The sequence below is a fragment of the Lygodium microphyllum genome, chromosome 9 (genome assembly GCF_053477565.2).
Source record: "Lygodium microphyllum isolate KBCC chromosome 9, Lygodium_microphyllum_v1.1.10, whole genome shotgun sequence".
NCBI lineage: Eukaryota > Viridiplantae > Streptophyta > Polypodiopsida > Schizaeales > Lygodiaceae > Lygodium > Lygodium microphyllum.
The window spans coordinates 78,976,146-78,982,768 of NC_141143.1; positions in this window are offsets into that span (position 1 = coordinate 78,976,146).

A 6,623-nucleotide genomic window follows, 5' to 3' on the forward strand; every position below is an offset into this window, starting at 1 on the left:
ATTTGCGCGAATATATAGACGCAAAATTCGTGTCTATTTACACGCACATTTACACACACTTATAGACGCTCTGATAGACGCGTGACTTTGCGCGTCTAACATGCGCGTCTATGCCTCGTTTCTGTTGTAGTGATTATTATATTTAGTTTGGGGAGAACAACATTGTATTGCATTTATCTACATGAACTGTGTAATAGTAGGGTTTTGGATCATGGATCTTCAGGAATCGATAAGTCATTCGAAATTCAAGATATCCTTCCCGTTCGAATCCATACTTCTCATGGCCGCCCAACACTTTTATCCTGTTGGCGGGGATTACACGGGTTACTTCCTCATATACATATGAGTTCATCTCAACCCTCCGACCGTGAATATATAAAGTCGAATTTACGTGAGCTTCCACAAAAACGAATAGCTTCACGACTTTCAGGTCTTCCAACCACTTGATCCTCTTTAGGTTGGTCTGTAGATAAACAAACCGATGGGCAGCTATATAATAGATTCCTAAAGCACCCGTCCATCTTCGTTCCATGTACAAAGGTGACAAACTGTAGATCTGCTCCAGGAAATTCATCATCCCAATTCTTTGTCTGTAAAGTGGAGAATGCATTGCAGTCATAAACATGACTCGAAATACCAAGAACTTGTTCCACTCTTCATAATTCTGCAAGACAGCATTGAAGGTAAGGAAATGTTTGGACAGCAACAATTGCTTCACTTCATTTCATTGAGATTTCATAAAAACAATTCTGTTGTTGGTTAGCTCTGATACCAACTGTAACGTGTCCACTAGTATCATCCAGGGCACGTCTGAGCAGTCCATCGGAAAGGATGTCTTGAAAGCTCCGCCCGGAACTCCCATGGAATGCTACGGGGTTTGAGATCTAGGGCTTTCTGCGTCTGCCACGTAGTGGAAGTATTCTGGCTGTTCCCACTTAGGATCGACCGGAATTACGGTTTTCCTGATTGGTCATTTCCTAACACCAACTAGCGTCGGACCCAAGCGAACTACTTTACGCAAAAACGCCAGCTCCGAAGCGGATTCACACTGCACTTGGTTCAAAGAGAATGGAAAATGAGAGGGATGCAAAGCTCAACCTCTCTGTCCTAAGGCATAGTCCCATTCCATTCCCCTAAAACAACGGTTAAGACATAACTCTAGGTCAACGCTTTCGTTGTTCGTGTCCTTTGATAATCATCGCGCTCTTCTTCGAGATTTGAGAAAAGTTTCCGGCCAACCGGGACCACCCAACCGTAGGACGGACCCATGGCCCATCCTCCGCACTTTCCTCGGTTTGTTTTAGTTATGTAATTATCTAACACATTAATTGGACATGTAACAATCAGTTTCTTTAATTAATCCGTTAAGCACTGGTTCCTTCATGTAATCTTATCACGTGACATAGAAAAACAATATCAGACAAGTTCTTTGTTAACATGTCATCATATTTATCTTTGAAATATAAGGAGTTCTACTCGTAAGCTTGTCCGTAATCCACCCGAAGGCTATCCAACAATCCACAGGGATTACTATTCCAATTTTCTGCCCGCAGACTAGTATGCGGGCCTCGAGATCCAATCCCGAGTCACGTTAGCCTCTTGTGCAGGACCCGGAAGGCGAGGGATTTACGGCCAGAGCCGCCTGGCACCCAAGCATCCTCCTGCCCCAAGTAGCGCTCAACGGAGAGACCTCTCACGGCCGGTTCGGTCAACCACGTTCCCGGCGCGGTCAACAACCCCCTTGGTTAGGGTGGGGCAGACAGTCGAGGGTAACTGAAGCTGCCACTCCCTTCAGGCCTTCAACTTGAAGTATAGATGTTCATGGAATTTGTAATTCATAAATCAAACAGTGCTCTAAAATCTCTAGCAAGCACAAACATTTCCTTTGATCATTTTTTTGTTGTTGGCAAACTGCTAAGGAAGGAATCTTTCCTTTTGAATATATCTAGCATTCGATCCGGGGTGCTTTGCAACTTGCCAGATCCTTTATATTCTGGGTTAGGGTGTCCCCTATTAACTCAACTTGGTCAACCCTAAAGTTCATTGGATACTTTAGTTTCCGGTTTTTAACCTTCCTTACTTAGAAGGATATCAAAGAATACATCCTTTTGCAAGATAATTTGCGTAAGGATCTGCCATCCTTGTTGAGGGTATTAACCTTTCCTCACAAGACCATATGACTTCATACTTGCCGCGCAAGTCTTGCATCGTACTATGCGATAACGGAGTTACGAAATAATCCGTTTCAGTTTCTTTAAGCTAACGTTTGTCAGACCTAGGGTTTCCTAACTTTATTATTTCTCGTTCTCATAATGAAGTGTACTATAAACACAAACAAAAGAAGTCAACTAGTTACTGACTCATGCCGAGTGGAGGATGATCATTAGTGTGTGTCCAAGTGTCCTTCCAATCTTAAATGGTCAGAGATTGTAGAGTTCTTCCATTAATGGGGGGTGCATATTTGGGGTGGTCAATATGAAGAAAATGATGATGATTGTCATAGATAACCTTCTTCAAGCGTGTTGGTCTAGAAGAAACAAGAGAGGGACTGCAAATTGGACATGCATGATATCCTGATGTAGTTAAACCTGTAAAAACAAGTGGATTAATGATGACATATATTTGATTAAGGGTAAGAATGAATAAAATAGAGTATGTAACTACCTGAATACTCTCCATATCTTGGAAAGCCATCCATGGTCCACAACAACATGCCCTTTAAAGTGAAATCTCTAGAGGACAATGATGCATTTACATCTTGCACCTCAACACCTCTCCATAGCATTTCTAGCTCCTCGATCATAGGCTCTAAGTAAACGTCCATGTTTTTTACTATGTGTTTTCTAGGAATCAAAAGGGACAACATTACATGTCCTTTTTTTATTTCCATGGATGGAGGGATATTATAGTTCACCAATACCACTAGCCATACACTATATGAGGTGCTTTTGATGCCAAATGGATTTATTCCATCTAATCCTAGAACAAATCTCAAATTTATGGGCTCTTCTTTGAAAGTAGGCCACAAATTGTCTACGTGTTGCCATGCTGGTGTGTCTGAAGGAATTCTCCACTTTCCATCACTTGAATGGTAACTAGCATGCCATAACATGAGTCTCGCAATAGATTCACAGTAAACATAAGTTGAATACGTGGAATAATAGAAAAATGTCGTAAAACCTTACGAGGCACATCCATTGACTTTATCTCCTGGTTGTATCTTGGTTCACCACAAATAGGACACTGTCGTGCAGATGCATGATCCCCATGCAACAAGATGCAATCATTGACACATGCATGGATTTTAACGTAATCGAGACCTCCAAGAGATGTCAAGAAACGCCTTGCTTACTCCCTTCTAGTTGGTAATTTATTTCCATTTGGAAGCATTTGTGACAATAACTTGCATATATTGTGCAAACAGAGTTAACAAACTGCGAATATTGTCTAGAAGCATTTATGAATTAATATCAAATGATACATACTTCAATAATACATTCAAGCTAGCATTACTCCATCCATAAATGGTTTGTAAGTTCAATATCTCGAGAGATGCACATAGAACGGAGTAGGTGCAACCTTCCTACAATCACTACAAGGATTTAAACCTATAGCGACGGCGGGTAGCGACGTAGGTAGCGGCATCACTATCTGCGCAAAAAGCGACACAAATAGCGACGCCCCACAAGGAAAAAAAACTGTCCGAAACCGAGTGTGGGTTCATTTCACATATTTTCATCGATTGTTTTGAGAGGGAGAGGAAGAAGCCTTGCGGTCGCCGCCGTCGCCGCCGTCATTCGCAAAGGAGAGGAGGAGCCTTCATCGTGAAGAGGAGCCACCAAACCCTCACCATATCTCACCGGTGAGTCCATTTTCTCCTTCTTTTGCTTGTTTAGGGTTTAATTATCTTTCTCTTTTGCTTGTTTAGAAGAGGAAATGAGAGATAAAGAGAGGGAGAGTGAGAGGGAGAGGGAGAAAGAGAAAGAGAGAGAGAGAGAAAGAGAAAGAGAAAGAGAAAGAGAGGGAGAGAGAGGGGGAGAAAATGAGAGAGGGAGAGAAAGACAAAGACAAAGAGAAGGAGAGGGAGGTGGAGGAAATGAGAGAGGGAGAGGGAGGGAGAGTGCATTCTCTCTCTCCCTCTCCCTTTTACTTTTATAATTTGTGTATATATATTGAGAGAGGGAGAGGAAATGAGAGAGAAAGAGGAAGAGGGAGAGGGAGGGGGAGGGGGATGAAATGACAGAACGAGAGAAAGAGAAAGAGAGGGAGAGGGAGAGGGAGGGGGGAGGAAACGAGAGAGGGAGAGGGAGAGGGAGGGAGAGTGCATTCTCTCTCTCCCTCTCCATTTTGCTTTTATAATTTGTGTATATATCTTGAGAGAGGGAGAGGAAATGAGAGAGAAAGAGAGGGAGAGGGAGGAAATGGGGGAGGAAAGGTAAGTGAGAGGGAGGGGGATGAAAAGATCGAGAGAACGAGAGAGAGGGAGAGTGTATTCTCTCTCTTATTTATTTAATTTTGGTATAATTTGTATATAATGTGAGAGGGAGAAGAAATGAGGGAGAGGGAGAGGGAGAAAGAGAGTGAAATTAAAGAGAGGGAGAGGGAGGGGGAGGAAATGAGAGAGAAAGAGAGGAAGACAGAGAGGGAATGAGAGAGGGAGAGTGTATTGTCTCTTTTTTTAATTTATTTTTTGTATAATTTGTATGTAATGAGAGAGGGAGAAGAAATGAGGGACAGGGAGAAAGAGAGGGAAATTAAAGAGAGGGAGAGGGAGGGGGATGAAATGAGAGAACGAGAGAGAGGGAGAGAAAGAGAAAGAGAAAGAGAAAGAGAGGGAGAGGGAGGGGGGAGGAAACGAGAGAGGGAGAGGGAGGGAGAGTGCATTCTCTCTCTCCCTCTCCCTTTTGCTTTTATAATTTGTGTATATATATTGAGAGAGGGAGAGGAAATGAGAAAGAAAGAGAGGGAGAGGGAGGAAATGGGGGAGGAAGGGAGAGTGAGAGAGGGAGGGGGATGAAATGATCAAGAGAATGAGAGAGAGGGAGAGTGTATTCTCTCTCTTATTTATTTAATTTTTGTATAATTTGTATATAATGTGAGAGGGAGAAGAAATAAGGGAGAGGGAGAAAGAGAGTGAAATTAAAGAGAGGGAGAGGGAGGGGGAAGAAATGAGAGAGAAAGAGAGGAAGAGAGAGAGGGAATGAGAGAGGGAGAGTGTATTCTCTCTCTTTTTTATTTATTTTTTGTATAATTTGTATGTAATGAGAGAGGGAGAAGAAATGAGGGAGAGGGAGAGGGAGAAAGAGAGGGAAATTAAAGAGAGGGAGAGGGAGGAAGAGAGAGAAAATGAGAGAGGGTGAGGGAGAGGGGGGAGAGACGAAAACATAATAGGGAAATGAGAGAGGGAGAGGGAGAGGGGGGAGAGACGAAAACATAATAGGGAAATGAGAGAGGGAGAGGGAGGGAGAAGAAATGAGAGAAGGAGAGGAAGAGAGCAAAAGGAAATGGGAGAGGGAGAGGAGAGAGAAAAAACAAAGAGAGAATGAGAGGAGAGAGAAAAAGAGATAAGATGTTAAACATAATAGGCAAATAGAGCAAGAGAGGGTATGGGTGAGAGTGAGGGCGAGGGAGGGAGAGGAAATGAGAGAGAGAGAGGAAGAGAGAAAAAAATGAGAGAGGGAGAGGAGATAGAAAAAGAGAAAAAATTATTAAAAATAATAGAGAAAGAGAAAAAGAGAGGGTCAAGGTGAAGAAGGGACAGGAAATGAGAGAGGGAGAGAAAGAGAGAAAGGTAAATGAAAGAGGGAGAGGAGAGAGAGGAAAAAATGAGAGAGAGAGAGGAGAGAGAAAAAGAGAGAAAAATCATTAAAACTAATAGGGAAAGAGAGATAGAAAGAGAGGGTGAGGGCGAGAGAGGGAGAGGAAATGAGAGAGGGAGAGGAGAGAGAAAAAGGAATGAGAGAGGGCAAGGGAGGGAGAGAAATGAGAGAGATAGGAGAGATAAAAAGAGAGAGCGAGGGAGAGGAATGAGAGGGAGAGGAGAGAGAAAAGGAAATGAGAGAGAGAGAGGAGAGAGAAAATGGAATGAGAGAGGGAAAGGGAGGGAGAGGAATGAGAGAGAGAGGAGAGAGAAAAGAGAGAGGAAGGGAGAGGAATGAGAGGGAGAGTAGAGAGAGAAAAGGAAATGAGAGAGAGAGGAGAGAGAAAAAGAGAAATATCATTATACCTAATAGGGAAAGAGAGAAAGAGAGAGGGAGAGGAGGGAGAAAAGGAAATGAGAGAGAGAGAGAGGAGAGAGAAAAAGAAATGAGAGAGGGAGAGGAGAGAGAAAAAGGAATGAGAAAGGGTAAGGGAGGGGGAGGAACGAGAGAGAGAAGAGAGAAAAAGAGAGAGGGAGGAGAGGAATGAGAGGGAGAGAGGAGAGAGAAAAGGAAATGAGAGTGAGAGGAGAGAGAAAAATAGAAATATCATTAAACCTAATAGGGAAAGAGAGAAAGAGAGGGTGAGGGCAAGGGAGGGAGAGGAAATGAGAGAGGGAGAGGAGAGAGAAAAAGGGAATGAGAGAGAGAGGAGAGAGAAGGAAATGAGAGAGAGAGAGAGAGGAGAGATACAAAGAGAAATAT